The following is a 20,754-nucleotide window of genomic DNA, read 5'->3' as shown; positions in this document are numbered from 1 at the left end:
GTCGAAAGGCAAGGGGGTTGTTACACTCTACATGTAGATTGCGGGAATTGTCTCCGCTACACTAGACCACATTAGATGCCGCTCATTTGCTCTGAAATTCAATTTCAGTCCCTTTCCTTTGTCTGTCCATAAAACAGCAGAGCCATCTAGCTAGGCGACCCACTGCGATTCCCATACCTTTGTCCTCTGTACTTTTGCACACTATGAAAAACGCACACCTTCAGCAGAGCTTGTGCCTTGTCCATGCAGAACAACGGAGTGCTAATCCACCGCTCAGTTTACAACACAGAGTAATTTGTATTAGCAAATGATCATAATTAATCCAATCAAATAATCTGGATTAAAAGGAGTAGAAAATGAGAGGACACAATGGCTCAATGTGAGGAGAGAACTATAACCCACAACACAACAAACCAACAATAACCCACATCAGAAAATGGAAAAACGGTAATTTAGTGAAGCTTCTCTTAATATTTCAGTCCTTTGAATGTACGAAGAACAAACACAACAGGGCATTTGAGAGAATGCTGGCGATGCTGAAGGATCTTATCTGCCATTGTTCTGTGCCACGTGGCTCTGCACAGAGCCAGCAAGACAAGAATCCACTAGCCTGCCGTGGGTGGGGGTCTGAGCTAATTTGACCATTACAATAATAAAGCCCACTGCCCCATGGGAAACAAGCCTGCTGCAGTGTTTCATTGCGTTATCTTCCATTCTGTTTTGCTTGAATAATTTATCACATTGGCAAAATGATGAACGCCCCTTCTGACTCTTTCGGTCTCTTTGGACCCCAAGCATGGTTGATGGAAAGCGGGGAACGGGGCCGAAAATGTACAGACGAGCCGGGGAGGATTAGCGCTAATGTGATAAATATCGCTAAGGACACGGGAGGATAATTAATGACAGGAGGGAAGTGTATGTAAGACTGACCAGAGGGAAAACCAAAACAAAGGCACTCTCACTTTTTAATCAGTCCCCTGTGTCAAAAGGTTGCACAAAGTAAGAGTACACGTGCTGTAACCTCACGGGGGACTGACAAGAGAATTCACCATCCTGATTTAACGGCCACCATTTCAGCAGCCAAGCGCGAGTGCAATGGGAATTAAAATGGACATGGACAAGCACAGGCTCAATCATTTGGAAAGAGTGAAATCTGCATAGTAGGGCATTGTTACTGCCTACCTGCACTCAGTGTGATAGCTGAAGTACAGACCTACAGTATAGCCTGGCGTAGGTCAGTCAAACACTGCCACTGACATTGGCTTGAATTTTAACAGAAACCAGACAAAGACTGAATCATACTGGGCTTTGTCCCTTTGCCGCTCCTTGATTGCAGTTTATTTTTGTAGTTATGTGTTCTTGCAGCACTATGATGTTCCTGAACCAACACCCATTAGAGCATAGTACCCATTAGAAACAGGACATCTAAAAAGAAACCAAATCCTTGAGTTACCCATGAGAAGGCACAGAGAACCTCCACACAAGGAACATTTTTCCAACAATCAGCACATTCCACTGAAATGGATTTGGGACTTGTCCAGAGCTGAGCTGAAGAGGTATATGTGCTACATTTCACGTTACACCAAACAGGAGGTGTGCTGATGAGGTATATGTGCTACATGTCACCTTATACCAAACAGGAGCTGAGCTGAGGAGGTGTTAACGCTCAGGTCAAGACAGTCCACCACAACAATGGAAGCCTTCCACCATCGATATGGTACTGAGAATAAGCACCTGCATAACATTACACACTGTAATCAGAAGTACGTTTCACCTCAAAAATAAACAACTGTGGTTTAAAAACAGCAAATATTGAGTATCAAGTAAAATCATGGACTTACAATGCTTTGCACCACCAAAAAATGCAGCAACAAAGTAATGAAGCAGAAGTGACAGTACTTACCCCATATGTCTGTGTGCTTTATGAGGGAAGGGGCACTGATGAAGTAGACTATGTTCCTAGACTCATGTAAAAACCTGAGAAACAGTTCCAGGGAGTAAAGCACCACCTCAACCAAAGGGCAAACGGTCACTGAATATGGCGCACATTCACTGAGAAATGAAAAAAGGAGGAAGAATGTGACAGGAGTAAGACATTGGAATGATGAGTGTTCTAAACGATTCCTGTATTGCTCCTCAAGCGTTTATCAATCGGGTGACACCGAAGCATCCCGTGTCAGCATCTATCAGAGCAGGCTCATTGGAGGGTGATTGCCTGCGATGATATCCGCCGCAGCGCTCCACCGCAGCCAGGCCTTCATTTATATTATTGCTGAAGAGAGCATCTGGAAGCGCGGGGACGGTGACCACACGGCCAATGCGGAGGGACCTTTCCAATCCCACCTACCCGGCCTGGTAATTGGATGTGTGACCAAGATAAAAGCCATATGGGATGATGGGTGTCACATTCATATGGAGTTATTTCTTCATGCCAGTTGTTACCCCCCCCCCCCCCCCCCCACCCCCCATCCCCGACCAGGAGATGAAGCAGAAATATTGTGCGCCAGAGGCAATCACAGAATACTTTTTCTCCCAAGGAGGTGCTGGGGTCTGAGGCTGGGAATGCTGTCGTCATGGAGAGAGCATGCAATATTCACTTTGGAGTTGCCTCCCGGAGCAGTGGGTGCTTTATGGGCGGAAATCTCATAATTCACAGAGGGAATCCAATCAGCGGGTTTGGCCGTCGAGCTGGGCGCTGTGGCGTTCTTCATCCTGTCGTGCCTGAGATGTGCCATTTATAGTTCACCTTCCCCACACTGAATAATGGAGCAAGTGCAGCTCTGCAGATGAGATCTGACAGGAAACTATAAAAGACCAAGTTACTTGTGGTCTCCACTACTGCCTGTTTACTCCGCACAGCTGGCTGCCTTATGGCAACAAGTGTGGGCTGTGATAGAGGAGGAGGGGGGTGTAACCGTGGTGACAAACAAACATCCCTCATATTTTTCCAATTATGCTAAATGCCTGTTAAGATGATTAACCCCTACCTGCCAATTAAATTCAGTCTGAAATAAAAGCATCGGGCATACAAATAGTATTTAAATCAAGGCTACGTATACAGCTTTTTCTTTTTCAAATGACCTCTGATTAAACCCGACAAATTTACATGCCAAACAGGTCATTAAGTACCCATTACTGTATGTGTCCCCAAAGGAAATACGTGTTTCTTTGAAGTGTGACAGAATATAATTCACATTTACTCCGAGCACCTAAATACTGTACTTATGATTCAGTAAATGTGACAACAGTCTCAGAAAGACAGCAAAGGTAAGATATTCCATAAAGGTTTCAGGAATATGTCCAAAGAAAGTCGACATATCACTTTTGACACATGCTGCAAGGGCAAAAAATCTTTTTTTTTTTTTCAGAAGCCTCCAGAAAGAGATATGAAAAAGCACCATAACAAAAAGGCTTATTTGGGAATGTTTGGTGAAAAATCTTCTCATGTCAGCCTGGCTTCCTTCTCTTCACAACTCTCTATCAGTGTTCTCTCAGGACAAGAGCTTGTAACAAATAATTAAATAATAATAAATAATACATTTTGTCCCTCTAACTTTACTTAATGACTGAATTCTGCATACTAGGCCCTTTGATTAAAACTGAGAAGCTGTTCCCCAGTTTAACAAGGAGAAACTCCACTCCCATGAGGCCTCTCCCCCAATTTTAACTAAAATTCTGATATTCTTCAGTGCTGAAGGCTGAGTATCATACATTTCCCCGCCCCGTGTTCTGGTTTCCACCCAAAAAATTTAGGCCAGGGGGGAAATATACTTGCAAATGCATTTGCTGTTTGATCTTTATCCTTGCTGTTAGAAGTCTATTTTGGGACAGGGCTATGCAAAACTGATGATTTCCTGCTCTTCACATGCTTTTGCTGAGAGCTGGAGATGGTAGATCTCATAACTGAGGGAATAGAGGGAACTACACCAGGTATAGAGTAGGTGTGTGTGTGCGTGTGCATGTGGGAGAGAGAGAGAGAAAGAGAGAGAGAGAGGACAGCAGTCACTCCTGTAAGACTTGCAAGAGCATCAGTGATTGGACCTGATTGTCACTTCAATCTCCCTGTTTGTGGAGAACAGGCCACTTATCTTGTCCCCACTTAGAGAGCCACTGTCCATTAAATTACTGTGATTTCTCTGCTGCCTCCTTTTCCCACAAAAATAACACCATCCTGACAGCACACTTTAAATGAGCGGCTTTCCTGCATGTTTGAATGCTTATTTGTTGCGGCCTTTCTTCTGTAAATGGAAAACAGAAGCAGAGTGGAGATGCTGCTGTGCTTCTGCCTCAGAGGCTGCGGATTTGGGATATCAATACTATGAGCCGAACTCATTCTTTACATTCTCAATGTATACTGCAGTTACAGCTCGGTCAGACGTCTACCAGAGCACAAGAGCAAAATAATATTCTGAAGGGAAACTGCATGTCTGCTGAAAAACCATTAGGCCCTGGAGTTAATAAATTCACAGTGGGGCATACAGTGTGCAGTCTTCCTCGTTACTATTTTTCAGTTGAGCACCCATCTGAGTTCATGGATTTGGTGTCATTTCTGCATCTCCCACTACTTTAAGAAAACATTATCATTCTGTAATGGTGTATTTAATAAAACAGTTGGACAAAAACAATCTGCAGTCCCCCCTTACTTATTTCAGGATTGATAGGTTTTCCTAAACAGGGAGTGCCCTCTTTGCATCTTAATGAGGTGCACATTCAAGCAAAGCTGGCACTTAACCCTTTCCACTTTGCCCCCCTAGAGGGCAATTTCCACCTATTTTGTACTTGTCCTATGAAAGTCTCAATATCTCAAAAACGATTTACTCCACACACAATTTACACTGAAGATATAAATTAAGTGCTGTTCTCTCAAGCAGATAGTCTTTTTAAAAATCTGGAATCAGTGTTTTGTGTTTTTTTTATTACTTCACAGTTTTTTGTATGATATAAATATGAAAACAACAATAATTACACACCTTGATGACTCAACCACATGGGACACTGTGGATTGGGTTAATGTGAGGCTGTAGATTGTTAAAATATAATCAACCATTAAGATACTTAAAATCATAAATTAGAGAGCCATGCACCAGTTTAGCAACAGAAAAAATGTTATTCGGCGATCTGGGCCTGCTTTACTTCCAACGGCCCTGTGGATATTATTACGATACATGGAAGACCAGGAGATTTTAGACCAAAATCTGTCTGTTTGCCAGGAGGATAAAACTAGGTCACGGTTAGATCTTCCAGCAGGACAAAGATGCAAAGCATACCTCAAAATCCAGATGGTTCACTGACCACAGAATCAAGTTTTAGCAATGGCTATTCCAGTCGCCTGACCTTAACCCCATTGATAACCTGTGGGCTGAGCTGAGGAGTCAGCAAGTGAGGGCCAAGGGATCTGAAGAATCTGGAGAGATTTTGTATGGAGGAATGGTGTCAGATCCCTTCATATGTGTTCACTCCCCTCAACAAGCATCATAGGAAAAGATCCTTAGTTATCTTGGCAATGGGAGAGTGCACAAAGCCCTAATGAAAATGCAAGGGGCTCCAATAAATGTGGCACACCTTTTAAATATATTTTTTAATATTTATATTTTCTCTCAAGACACTGAATAAGCAGGAACACACGGCTTTCTCGATTCATATGTATATTTTTTTAAAGTAATTATTTTCCCTAATGTACTGCAATATCTTTCTCAGTAGATCATCAAAACGTCTTTCAGAGGATTTCTAATTATCTGTCTAATTCTCTGCCAAACTATGCTAATTTTGAAGAGACAATACATGAATTTGAAGTGATAATGTCTAGGGAGAAGTGTGAGCTGGACTGGAAGATGGATGTGGCAGGTAATGAATAGAGAGGGTGAGGAGCAGGTCCACAGCAGCCCCTGACCATGCATGTACTGGGAAATCCACAGGGGCAAGTACTCCACAGTCACTCACCTCCACTATGGCTCACAGAGTATAAGTCAACACTGGTACAAAATACTGCTTCACATACTGGGCAATGCACTATTTATGTACAATGCAACACCGCCTAAAAGGTACAGCTCTGGGAATGTCCAAATTCGGTGCCAAACTGATTTTCTATTTGGTAAATGGTATTTATATAGCACCTTTATCCAAAGCGCTGTACAATTGATGCTTCTCATTCACCCATTCATACACACACTCACACACCAAAGGCGATTGGCTGCCATGCAAGGCGCCGACCAGCTCGTCAGGAGCAATTGGGGGTTAGGTGTCTTGCTCAGGGACACTTCGACCCGGGCGGAGGATCGAACCGGCAACCCTCCGACTGCCAGACAATTGCTCTTACTGCCTGAGCCATGTCGCCCCAAATTTGCTCCAAACCAAATTAAACCCAAATTTGGTTTAATATACTGTATACAATAATCTAGATATGACAGAAAAAAAGATAAAAGCAAAACAATATACGTCTCTCTTAGATCTGCTTGTAAATAGATTCTGGACACATAACATAATGTAAAAGTGCCCAGAGTAAGACAAGCAGAGTAGTTGAGCTTTTTAACATTAGGCTTAGGGATGTAGCTTATTGTATGCTGGACCAAGGCCATGTCCAGTCCCTCTGTGCTGTGGTGAAGTGGGCCTCCAAGTGGAATGTGAGGTGGAGGCCCTGGTTTTGGAGGGGTGTTGTCCACTCCTTCCGAATGAGCCACAAGGGCTGACCACTGCGGCAGCCTGGCACAGCTACACGGCGATGGGGTGGGGTGGAGCCAGGGGGCAGTGCAGCCAGCAATTCTGTGGCCTGGAGAGTCCCTCACTATCCATAAGCACAGGCCACAGTGCACCAAGAACATTCCTGCATCTCTTCAGAGAGGCATCTCAGTGTTTACATGTCAGAAGTCCAAAAGCACACTTTGCACTTCTCTTTGGCATCAATTCTCTCATCCTCCGCCATTCTCTCACATGAAGATAACACTCACTCTTTATTCTCTTCTGGTAGTTTTTAGTTGACATTTTTAGGCCAGTGCCACTGAAACTATGATCCAAGGAAAACTACATTGATATTGACTTCCTATAAAAAAAAAACAACAACAAATGTCAATCGATTTCTTAAACCCCTTTAAATATATTTTGTAGATGTGACAGGCGATCTGTATACAGTACTTCACATACAGTCATATCCCCTTAAACAGACCAGCTGCAGCTCCATACAATATAATTAAGCCATAACCCAACCCATTTTTTTCAGAAAACCTAAAAGTGAACACACTGCCAAGGGAACAGGACATCCATTGCTATTAAAAAGATTGGCAGGTAGTATAAACAGCCAGATTTTGAACAGCCAGTACTTCTGAACAACCAATAACATACTGGGCCATATTGTTGTTGTTTTTTTCAGACACCGATTGTGATTGCGTTACTGGGTCATAACAACTCTAATGTCTTTGCACCCCCCAATAATTCTGTTTTGGAACATGAATCTACCTCTTGAAACCAAACTTTCACACAGCCTTTAATATAAATAAGTCCTGACAAATGCAAGAATTTATCAAACTTAATCCTCTATTACAGAATGATGCAAAGAGGCGTCATCTGGAGAGTGCAAACTGCTTTGATCTAGCACTATTACTTTTTCCTCTGAAAGGAAGAAACTGGTTTCATAACTAAAAGTACCAATGATAATGGGTCCGTGCCTGATCAGAATCTGCCTCTGCTCTTGCATACGTTTCAAAGAATACTGCCCGGCTTCTGTGGTTTCAGCAAAATTTGTCCTACGAGGCACGTAGAGATCACCTAAAACCTCCATTCAGTTCACAGAGCTATGCTCCTATGGGATGGGTAAAAATAGCCTAGGCCTAGAAAAAAGGCAACTGCAAGGACATGAAGCAAAAAAGAAAAAGAAAAAGTGGCATTGTTGTATTCAGTAAGACAAGGGGAAAATGACATTCCTCATATTACAAATGTGCCCTGAATAAGAAAACAATCCACTGTTACGAGTCCCTGACCTTCAAACGATGTCATTGTCTGCACATAATAGGGGGAAATTCCTGCAACATAGGACCACCTATGCATTTTTACACTCACTCTTTTATCACTTATGCATAATTTATGGATTTCTTGACAGATACAGTCCCCTCCAAAAGTATTGGAACAGCAAGACCAATTCCTTTGTTTTTCCAATACACTGAATACATTAGGGGTTGAGATAAAAAAGATGAACATGAGACACAAGGGTTCAGAATTTCAGCTTTTCTTTCCTTTATACCAAGGAGGTCCTGGGTTCCAGTCCCGGTCGGCCGGGGCCTCTCTGTGCGGAGTTTGCATGTTCTCCCTGTGTTTCCTCCTGGCACTCCGGTTTCCTACCACAGTCCTCCCACAGACATGCAGGTTAGGCTGACTGAAGAGTCTAAATTGCCCATGGGTATGAGTGTGTGAGTGAATGGTGTGTGTGCCCTGCGATGGACTGGCAATCTGTCCAGGGTGTATTCCTGCCTTTCACTCAATGTATGCTGGGATAGGCTCCAGCCCCCCTGCAACCCTGTTCAGGATGAGCAGTTTCAGATAATAGATGGATAGATGGACACAGGACCACCAGGTTAGCCAGTGATGAAAATAAACATTCTAGCTTGCTAACGTAATCGATGCATCATCATCTTCCCCTGTCAAAAGCCCAATGTTAATGCTGCCAAGAAACTGGACAATCAATAATAAAAGTGGTCGTTCCCTTTCTAATTTCTTCATACTTTGAGCTCATAATTTTATTGTTAAAATTATTGAGACAACGCAACATGTTCTGTCTTTGTAGTGGATGCATGGCGTGCGTGGTTGTACGTGCTAAATATTTATGTATATAGTGTGTGTGTGTGTGTGTGTGTGCACATTGGTCTTGTGTGTGTGTTTCTGGAGTGCACCAATGTCTCTATAACCTTTATGTTATGTGTCTTCTATTTTGTAAGAACATTAGTTATTTATTTATTTATTTAGTATTTAATGAATATTGGTTAAACAGTAGTCATATGTCATCTCCCTCCTTAATGATATGTACCTTTGGTTTTATTTGAGGTTCATAACAGTACATCGTGCTAAGCAGTTGTGTGCTCATTAGTTTGTAATTCACATGTACTGAAATTCACCAGAATGCCAGAAGTCTTTGACAGTAACACAAACAACCATGCATAACAGTGGTATGCAGTAGAGCATTTCTGAACACACAGCAAAACCTTGTACGTGGTTAGGTAACAACAGCAGAAGACCATCCATCCATTATCCATTATCTTAACCCGCTTATCCTGAACAGGGTCGCAGGGTGGCTGGAGCCTATCCCAGCATACATTGGGCGAAAGGCAGGAATACACCCTGGACAGGTCGCCAGTCCATCGCAGGGCACACACACCATTCACTCACACACTCATACCCACGGACAATTTAGACTCTCCAATCAGTCTAACCTGCATGTCTGTGGGAGGACTGTGGGAGGAAACCGGAGTACCTGGAGGAAACCCACGCGAACACGGGGAGAACATGCAAACTCCGCACAGAGAGGCCCCGGCCGACCGGGACTGGAACCCAGGACCTCCTTGCTGTGAGGCGGCAGTACTACCCACTGCACCATCTGTGCCGCCAGAAGAAGACCAATAAGTATAAAAAATAAGTCTAATAAATACCTAATAAAGTGCTTCTGGCCCATGCTCACTGGGTTAAAATAATATATCTAGATTAAGCAGCTAGATTAATATATCATACCCAGAAAAAGAAGCACCTGTGTCAGTACAGTCAATTATATTTGCAAAGACATTTTTTACACTAACAAGGGTTATTTTTTTGTCAGAAGGAAAAAACTGTCTGAACTGTCAAAAATTCAAGGATAAACTTTAAAAAAAGCTTTTAACTGGAGGGCAATCTTGGGCAGACTGGCATTTTGCTGTCTCTGGAAAACCAAGACCTAATCTACTTTGATGCCTGGCATTTGCTGGAATGCTAAAGACTTCAGAGTTCTAAGCAGTTTGTACAATCATGCCCAGAGTTGACATCTCCTGCTGCGGAATGTTCTAGTCTGCTCTTTGTGCAGTTTTCACTCCTCAGCTTTAATGCATTCTCAAACAGAATGCTTTATTCCTGCTTCCGCTCTCTCTCTTTTGTTAAATAAGGAGAACCAGTAGCATAACAAATTTAAATGAAACCGAAAATTAACTTCTTTAGCATGCATGAATATGAAAACTATTGAATTGTGTCACAAACTATGATCAGCACCCGCAGAGACTGTAGAATTTAAGATTATCCCGTATTATCTCTAGGGAACCCAGCCTACCAGGCAAACAGAAGTTCCTTTCTCCTCTCCAGCACTGACAGTTGGCATCCTTTAACCCCAAATGGTTAGCCTAGGTCATCCCCCAACACAACACCCAGTGCCAAGATCCCTCACAGGCCAACACAATGAGGCCATTCAGAGAAGGGTGGACTGAGGGGATTCCAGTGCAGTCCAAGAAGCCCCTGACTAATTGCCTCTATCTTATCACTTCCACTATCTGAGAGACAAGATGGGTGCCTCACCTTTCCACAACAGCAACTCCTCATTCTGATATGTGTGTGCAGTCTTTCTGCAGCACAACTCCACTTAAAGCAGCCAGGATTAACTGAAGTGGACATTTGCTAAACTCTAATTATGTAACTTGCTTTCATCTGCTGCATTAGCAATAAACATCACAGCTAGCTATTACCTAATCATCAAAACAAGGTAAAAAGAACCACATGCTACAGTAAGGATGCCTGTCCTGAGACAGCTCTGCCTCTGGTTAGCAGTGGTACTCGGTTTCTGTCTCTGAAAACACACAACACAACTCTGATGCAGTGACACAAAATTTTGACAGCATCAAATGCACCTGCAACCATTGCAATGAGAACATTTTTCACAAAGCCATTTTAATTTTCATATTGCAGAGAGGAAGAAACTGGCCTAAAGTTCATGTGTTTCAATTTTTTAACACTGAGACTACTACAAATAAAGCTTGCACAAAATAATCTGACATATTATCAGCAAACCTCAGACCCTATTTAATTGCACACACAAGGACAGTATAATGGTATAAAAAAATCTTAATCTTAATTTTCAGTTGCTAATAAAGAGCCAATAATGAGATATACACATGTTGCCTCTTGCTTCATACAAAGCAGTCCAAGTCTATTGTTGTTAAACCCAAAAAAACAACATTTACAGCTTAATTCCATTTCAGTGAAAGCAGTGTTTATCGCATTCTGGAGGATTCCAGGAAATGGAAAAACAGAAAAAGCCACAGCAGGAATTCAAAAACAGTACACAGATCACATAAACTGTATTTAATGTTGGCATGATCCAAGGTGAGTTTTGTGTATACATCTGTATTTGTGAAAAACAAATACTAATACTATTTATAATCTTTAAAAGTATCATGTGTCATCAAGAGTGTCAACAAAGCTGAGATACCCTTGTACATCAAAGTTATATTTGGTCATACGGCACATTAGCCTACCATATATACTGTATTATAACAGACATCTCATTTAGGACAGTTTTCTGAAGTTGAAAGTGTCTGTTGAATCCGAAGTGGCACACTCGTACAAGCCCTTCGCACGAAAATAGATAAATTTATGATAAGAGAATACAGAAATGTTGGGACTCATTTATGAATATTTTCGTAAGTCCATGTGTGTAATTTATGTGTAATCGGAACCGAAATAACAATTCTGTCAGATGCGTAGACAGCTTTTTTGTATGCACATGTGTATGTTGATAAATCCCATCAATCACAAATCGTAACCTCAAATATCTTATAAGAAGCTTAGAATTTATTTTCAGGCAATTTAAAGGGATGGATAAGAAAAGATGAATAAACTCTTCTGAAGTGGAGATGGAAGTGCCGTTAATGGAAATATTGAAAGCAGAATGTCAGGGCCGGGAAATACTACAACCTGGCAAGATATAGTAACTGCTGTAAACACGTACTATGGAACAGGTAGAAAATAAGAGGTAAATAAGAAGTCCTAGCAGTAGCACACAAACAAAGCACATCAGCCACAGGGGATGTCGTTTCCTAGTCGTCTACACTGGATGAACAAATTGGCCAAATTATAGGAGAGACGTCGCTGTCTGGAATTAACCCGGAGGGTGACAGCAATAAGAAGCTGAGGATGGAAAGCACCTGAACATGTTCTGGAATTGCACAGGAATGGCGTGTGGATATATGACATATTTCACCTTAAAACCCCATTAATATCTCACTTTTTAAGGTGCTAAATTAAGTGAACTGCAAACATCCAATATCATCAGCAGTATAATCCCCAACAAAAAAATTGCAATGCCCAGCGGTGGAAAAAGTACCCAGAAATTATATTTTTATTAAATGTAAAAATATCACTCAATTAAAAGTCAGAGTATCTAACGTTAGCTAGCTAGCTAAGATTCACTCCATTGAAAGTTTAAAAAATCAAACTTTTTTTATTGCTAGGGATATATAATGCTGAAATTCACGGACAGGTGGCACTTTATTTGCGTTGAAATTAGTTTGTTATTAGATGAACTTCGACTCACCGTGTTCCAAACACCAACTTAGCTCACAGTGTTCTTAACAGTTCAACTTTCAAGACGAATAAATAAGAAATTACTTCCAGATCAGCTTTGGTTTTTGTGTGTGAGTCTTAATTCCTTCCGTTTTCATAAAATCTTGGTACAAGAAACGTACACGACTCATCTCAGCATACAGAGACAAGGAAATGGTGCACCTCTGTGACTGTTGCTAATGAGAGACTACTAACGTGCAGGCTTATACAGCTCTGCCAAAAGTGTTCATGGCAAAATTGTTCACGCACATAAACACATAATCAGTTGTTATCATGTTAAGATTAACAATATAAAGATTTAATAGCATAAATCATAACAGAGTGCAAAACTGTAGCAGCTGTGCTTCAGGTGCTGTTCGGACATTGTGAGCCAACACAGTGTTCTGAACACAGGGAAGTTGTGCAGTTATTTGTTGTTTTCTTGTTATTTGTTGGTCCAATTCATATCAAAGTGTTTTAGCGTCTGGGATAGTCATTAAGCAACCATAATCATAAACCACATTCCTCAGGAGAAAAACTACCATTGAACGGACGTTAACTTGTGGAGTTTTTACTCTTTTTCATGCACAACAATTCCCGATAATTGTTTCAATCAGACTGGAATGTAATGCCGCAGATAACTAGCTAAATGTAAAAAAATTTTAACTCTCAGGTCTGGACGACATTAAACTCTAGACTTTAACTGTGTTTTGTACTCCGCAAGATGCTAAAGTTAGGCTAGCTAACATTAGCAAGAAGAGCTAATATTCAGGTTAAGACTAGCTAGCTATGGTGGCACATTCACTTAATCACTAACGTTGTCAGTCAGTTATGAAAATGTAATGTTGCTAATGTTAGCTAGCTAACGTTAACTAACCACCGTGAAAAGAGAAACACTTTATTTTATAAGAATCACTGTTGACAACAAAAACGAATGAGAATATTTTATGGAGATAGGGCCATGGAGGCTCAAGCTGCCTAGCTTGTGGTGGTTGCTCATCGTTATTCACTTGCGTCGCCGTCTTCACCAGCAGCAGTGATGAAATTAAACATACTGTACTAACCATTGATACAGGGGTTAATATTTTGGCCAGAGAAAAAATAATAATGCTAATTTTAATTTAATTTAATTTTTCTAAGTTAGTTTTAAAGTACAGTGAAGGTGTAAATAAAAAATGTAAGGAGTAAAAGTATCATATTTCTCTCTGAAATAAGTGAGCGAGACTACAAGTATATAAACTTTGAGTAGAGAAACTTGAGTAAAGTACAAATCCCCAAATATAGTGCCTAAGTATAGTAACGAAGTACAATTACCCAAATGCTTTCCATCCCTGTCAGTGCCACACTTGAAAATACCCCTTGCTCACTGATAACATATTAAACATTCCACAAATATGTATTGTGTCTATAAAAAATTGTTTGCAGCAGCACCTTCTTAAGGCAATCAAACAAAATCACTCAAACTTGTATACTGTATACTCCTTATACTACAGTAACAGGTCCTGTGGCAAATGAGAAATCAGTGTTTGCAACACTGCAACACTTACATCCACTGCACAATTCATTCGGAAATCCTAAATAAAACAGAGTAATATCTCCCAGCTAAATCCATTTTTCAAAAAACCTTAATATGTGAAATTACAATGCTGCATTTCCAGCCTCAGCTCAATAACGTGTTTGTGAGCCAACGAGTGTTCTGCCAGGAGTTCTCTGAAACACCCTTCACTTGGGAGAGTCTCGCTTGAGGTTCAAATGTTCCTAAGCTATCACACTGCATGCAAATATATATCTCCCTCCTCCAAGTGAACAGTTTATCCTGCTTGACTGCCTCCATATGATACAGGCTACACTGAGGCTGCAAGTTCTAAAAAAAAGAAAGAAAGTAAAATAAAAATAAAGACTGAACTACAAACAGCTCATTGTTTATAGTTTGACTAGTGACTTAAAGACTTGTGGAAAATTCAAGGATCAAGTCCAATAATTACAATGTAATACATTTCACTATTTCTATTTGAACAGAACTCTATTTAAAACACATGCACACACACACACATGCACACGCAAGCACAAACACACACATACAGACAAACTTAATGCTTACAGTATATAGCTCATTTTGCTTTTGCTTTCTTCAATATCGGCATTGAGAGCCTGCTTCCATCCTGCTGCTTAGCTTGTCCCTGCTAATGTAAAAATATTTACAAATGATGCAATTTAGCCCTGCCTGCTCATTTGGCTGCTAGCAGAATATTGATCCAAGCAAAACCCTGAACCTGTTCCTTGAGAGGTCCCAGGGATCTGTTCTGTACAGTGAACTCTTCACACTGCGCATCATCTGTCTGCTCTACACAATGTGTTCGCACTTGTATTACCCTTAGTGTCCACAATTCATCATTCACTTGACTGGTCTGGAGACCTGCACAGAAGAGTCAGAGAACTCACTGACTGCGATTGTGAAAGCTATTATATACACGATGGGGCTTAATTAAAACGTCCTTGCTGTCACTGTGATTAAGCAACACAGTTTACTACTCAAGACTGAGCATTCACACAAATAGGAAACAAACAGGATGGTATTAACTAAGAAATCAGTGTAATGATTCATTACCGTGAATCAATAAAACACACAGAAAACCAAATCACCTACATCGCAGACTAGGCACTGATAAGAAATGGGCCAATGTCACAAATTGCAGTCAGTCTTGTAAAAGGATTTATGAATCATTCACAAAATGAAACCAGGCAGTAATCACAGAACTTTACAGCCTGGAATGTTTACAGCTGAAGCAGATGCAAATTGCATTTCTGCTGAACATGTAGGAGAGAGCGTCTGACCTTATAAACAGAACCTTATAAAGACTATCAGTGCATTCTGCCCACGCAGAGCAGCCTTGACTCTTATGATGAGTTTGCTAGAGGAAGAGGCCGTATCCCAGCCAAACCTCTCCACTCAGTTTAATTCAGTCACACACAGTATACCCCTCTCGCCCTGGTGGGACTGTGCAGAGCCAAGCCCAGCCCCGCTGGATCGCAGCCAGGCCGGGCTGGCAAGGCACGCGTGGTTTTCCGCTGGAGTACCTGCTGGACTTGTAGTACATAAGAGGCATTTGAAGAGAAGAACAGGCAACTGTGCCCAACACTGACAATTAAATCAGCGGAATATATGTATGTTTCTCAAAAAAAGCATTGGTAGAGTTACACATATATAATATTTTGTAATTGTGGCAATAGATAGCATAAGTAACTTGTCAGTTAGAGAACAGTGAAAATTTGAGAATTCGATTTGGTCGCATTGAGCAGCACTTGGTTGGTCGGATTGGTCTCCCGGAAATCATTTTTGATGTCTTCAAATGAACTTTGATTGATAAATACATTGAAAAAAAATGTTACATTGGATAAACCTAAAATGTTTATTACATTTTTATACCATTTAAGATAAACCTAAAAATTTTCTAATGAGAAAACTCATAAAAAGGTTTGTCAGGTTTGCCAAAATTATTTTTCAGTGTAGATGACTGAACTTCACAGAATGCTGAGCAAAGACTTCTGTAAAATATTTCCTAGAAGAAGTTAAATGAAGCAACAAGCCAACAGCAAACAAGTTACGGTATTGGTTCTCACTCAACTGTGAAAACAAATGCATTGGAAAACCTGTCAGAGCTTTAACCTAGGCCATCAAAATTGGCTCCAGCACATCAGTGGAAGAAATCATTACTGATCAATCACTCTGCAAGTAAAGGCAGACGAGGGGAGAGATCAAATCAGAAAGTAAAACATGTCCAAAGTCCATGTTCCGCTCTGCAGTATGTGTCATGCATACCAGGTTTAGACATATGCTTGACAGCCGAACATCTCAGTAAAAGGAGAAAGGCATCAAGTACATGCCATGTACATGCCATGCAAGTGCATGTCTGAATCCCCCAAAAATGATGGAAATAGTGAGGTGGGAACTCTGAGTCTAGTCTATACTCCTACTGGTGTAGGAGTACCTATACCTGGAAATGTAGACTTTCTCAAACATGAAAGGTGCAGATACTCTCACACATGCAAATCTGTGAACATGCTAGACTGTGGATTGTTGTCATTTTCATTTCAATAGTAAACAAACTTATTGTCGGATGACAGAGTTAGGGCGAGTCTCTGAATGTCACCCTGGAAGTCTGGCAAAGTGCTGCCTCCCAGGGAAAAGAAGTGGGTATCAGTGTGTGTCAGGAAGTTCTGCATGTGTGTACTAGACCTTACTCGAAGGACACCTGGAAGCTTGGTCAGCTGTTAAAAAACAAGCTGGAGGTCACATTTAAAAGTGGTAAAAAAAAACCTGCCCTTTTTCCAGCAATCACAGCAAGTGACTCAAACAGGAATAGTACTGTGTTCAAATAATGTACATTAATAACAAAATATATATCCAGGACAGATTCTCAAAAGGAGTTGAGTGTAAAACTGACAGCTTACAAACTACAGTTAATCATTCACTGCAGCAGAGCAGTCTGCAGCAGAGATTTGCAACACTTTTTTCAGCTCTCTTTAACTTATACAATATTTGCCATTCAGTGCTACTACTATAATTATTTTCCTTGATCATAATATATCCCTGACAAACCTTTCACACCCAGATGAAAATCTGAATGTCCTTTTTTGAAGGAGTATGCTAATGATGACTCCAACTGAACCTTAGTCTAATCACCACTATAAAGTGCATACAATACTTTAGGCCCTATTAACAGCATAATGTATGAACATTATTTTGTCATATTTACAGATCAGACCCAGTCCCTAAGTGGACAATCACACCACACATTCGCCTCCAAAAGTATTGGAACAGCCAATTAATTATTTTTTGCAAAATACATTTGTGGTTGAGATGAACATGAGACAAGTGTTCAGAATTTCAGCTTTCATTTCCTGGTATTTACACCTAGATGTGTTAAACTACTTAGAATATAGACCACCATTTCTTTAGGTGAGCAAAAGTATTGGAACAGAGAGTACTTAGGTAAATGAAAGTAAATAACACTTCATATTTGGTAGCATATCCCTTGCTTGCAATAACTGCTTCAAGCCTCTCACCCATTGACATCACCAAACTGTTGCATTCTTCTTTTGTGATGCTTTTCCAGGCTTTTACTGCCGCCTCTTTCAGTTGTTTGTTTCAGGGGGGTATTCTCTTCAATCTCCACTTCAGGATGTAAAATACATGCTCAGGTCTGCCGATTGACTCGGTCAGTCTAAAACCTTCCACTTTTTCTCCCTATTGAAGTCCTTTGTTGTGTTGTCCTTTGTTTGCAGTGCGTCTTGGGTCATTGTCTTGCTGCATGATGAAGTTTCCTCCCTCCCTAGAATTTGTATGGCTCGACTTGGTACTTCTTTGCTAAATGTAATCTCGCCTTCTGATTCTTACTACTGATGAGTGGTTTGCATCTTGTGGTTTAGTCTTTATATTGCTGCTCTCTTAAGTCTTCTTCGAACGGTTGGTTTAGATCTCTTCACCCCTGCCCTGTGGAGATTGTTTGTGATGTCACTGAGTGATGTTTTTAGGCTTTTCTTCACAGTTCTTACAATGTCTCTGTCATCAACTGCTGTTGTTTTCCTTGGTCAACCTGTTCAATGTCTGTTGCTCAGTACGCCAGTGGTTTCTTTCTTTTTCAGGACATTCCAAGTTGTTGTACTGTACAAACTATCCGCATTGCTTGTGCAATGGCTCTGATGAATTTCCCCTCTTTTCTAAGCTTCAAAATTGCTTGTTTTTCTACCAAAGACAGCTATCTGGTCTTCATGTTGGTTTATCTTTTTCAACACAAATGAAGTCTTCACAGGCAAAACCCAAGGCTAAAACCAAGAGTAGACATTCAGAACTATTTATTGTTAAACCAATCAATCTAACAGGACACATCTGGGCAACAAGAAACACCTGTTAGTCACATGTTAAAATACTTTTGCTCACCTAAAAATTGGGTGGTCTGATACAAAAGGTCATATGTTGTTTGACAAATCTAGATAAAAATACCCGGAAATAAAAGCTGATCTGTCATCTCATGTGCATCTTTTGACCTCAAACTCAATTGTCTTCAGTGTATAGCAAACAAAGGAATTGACCTTGCTGTTCCGAAACTTTTGGAGGGGAGTGTATGTGGAAGATTTTAATCAGACATAATATAGTTTATCCCTGCATAAATTTCAACACCTCTTCCCTTTCAACATAACCATAAACACTCTCCTGGTGATGTTTATTCATTACGAGAGTTTATGCATAATTAAAACTGCAATAGAATTGTAGTGGTGCAGTTACTGTGTTCTCTACCACACATACAGAAATACTCTTTGTACCTAAATAATAATATATTTAAGCAGGCCAAATGCCAAATTCAGTCAATAAATATGAATATCTAATTGGAACATTATTCTTTAATCTATTGATAAGCTACTCCCAAATATATGGATAAGTAAAAATATGGCACAGCAGCATAATGTTTCTAACAAAAATATTAAAGCAGCAAACAAATTCATATTGAACAGTTATACCACCTGAACGAAACTCAACAAAATTACATTAATATGTTTTAAGTGTTTGCCACTTTGCATTTTGTCTCATTTTCAAACCTGACTAAATTAAAATCAGGAATGTATGTTATTTTTAAATTGAACCCAGCTGTGCTCATTTATCAAGAACAAATAGGCAACAGTGCTTGGTATCAAGAACAAATATTTTATATTATAACTGGGGACTACAGGCTGGCTCCCAGTAGTCATATACATAAGGGTGCCACCAACCCCTCCTGATACTGGTAACAAAATTGCATACAAAAACAGAACAATGTAAGCAACTCCTTTGCCCTTTTATAAAGAACAGCATGCCAGACAATGCATAAACAGCCATATTGGAACAACAGAGCCTGATCCAGTTAGCAGCAGAACACCCACAAACACAAAAATACACCATAACCCCTTGACTAGACTCAAAGCAACAGAACTAAGCCCTGCAAAAAAGAAAAATGGTTGAAGATTTTAAATCCCTCCGTTAGCTCCAACGCTTCACTACTTAGTGCTCTGTTGTTTCCTTTGTGAGGCATTTGCTGGTGGAACTGGATTCTTATTAAGCATACTGAATGACAGGGCCAAACAATAATAATAAGGCATTCCAGTAACAGTGATGCAAGTGAAATCTCATCACCTTTTTGCACTCCATTTTGGTGCTTACCGCAAACAGGACTAAACTTTTCTACATTTGCAACTTGAACACTGGGACCAATTACAGTATGTACCAATTCAGTAAAAAGAACAACGTAGTACATTTCTTCCAGATTCCCTCAATGTCTACCAAGCTCAATACCTCCACAAACACATAAAACAAAGTGTTTATAAAACATTTTTATAATAAATTTGAAGGATTTCAGGACTGCCTTTATTTACAGCTTAACTTTGTACTCTAAACATTAAAAGTATCTCGACTCTGAAGCATCTGTGGGGGCCTTGCCAACATCTGTTTATAAATCCCAGGAATGCTCACAGTGTTTGTGGCAAAAGAGTTTGACCGATAACTTACTTGCATACCTTACACTGACATTTCACAGACCTGATTTCCATGACATACAGTACAGCAGACGGCTATATTATCTTACTGCGAACAGAAACCACAGAAGTGCTGAACACTGGAGCTCACCTCCAGCAGCTGCATCCCCTGCTGTCTGAGACCCCCCTGGGGTTGGTGGCACTGGTCTGGGCCACGACTTCACAGCGGGCAGGCCGACCCGCACTGGCCCCAAGTACTCCACGAATGTGCCGGGGAAGTCTCCCTTCTCTTTGGTCCTCTCGTTGGTCCCATGCAGCCAGCCTTTGGGGCTCCGCTCGTCCCCTTCCTGGTACTCAGCAGAGAGGAGGGACGCCTTGTTCACGGTCAGGATGTCACCAGGCTCCAGCGAAATGTCGTCTCCTCGCTCCCTTTTGTACTCAAACAGCGCACGGTACTGAAAGCCGTCAGAGCCCATGGTCTGGGGATCTCATGAGCTTCAAGGCTGTGCAGGATCTGTGCTTTTATTGTCTTAATAAAACTTAGCTACTCACTGACAGCCCATTAATGTTTCCTGCAGGACAGCCTACATTCACCTACCAGGTAGAAAGTCCACAACTGCACCATATGCCAAGTGAGAAGGACTCTTTTTTTAACTTTTATTTGGTGAACTGCTGATATACTCTTCCCCTTGTGCTCAGAGTCTAAATGTA

General features: G+C 40.8%; 1 protein-coding gene across 1 annotated transcript in view; it reads right to left on the bottom strand.

Annotated features, from left to right (window-relative positions):
• The window catches only part of pik3r3b (phosphoinositide-3-kinase, regulatory subunit 3b (gamma)), a 135,646-nt gene extending 115,373 nt beyond the window's left edge, over positions 1 to 20,273 (bottom strand). The window contains exon 1 of the mRNA XM_061238019.1: positions 20,195 to 20,273. The gene's annotated coding sequence lies outside the window, so the exon portion shown is untranslated. The remainder of the gene's footprint in view (positions 1 to 20,194) is intronic.
• Positions 20,274 to 20,754: the final 481 nt, after the last annotated feature.

This window comes from Conger conger, chromosome 4 (genome assembly GCF_963514075.1).
Source record: "Conger conger chromosome 4, fConCon1.1, whole genome shotgun sequence".
In the NCBI taxonomy this organism is placed as follows: Eukaryota; Metazoa; Chordata; class Actinopteri; order Anguilliformes; family Congridae; genus Conger; species Conger conger.
This window is presented reverse-complemented; position numbering and strand designations above follow the sequence as displayed.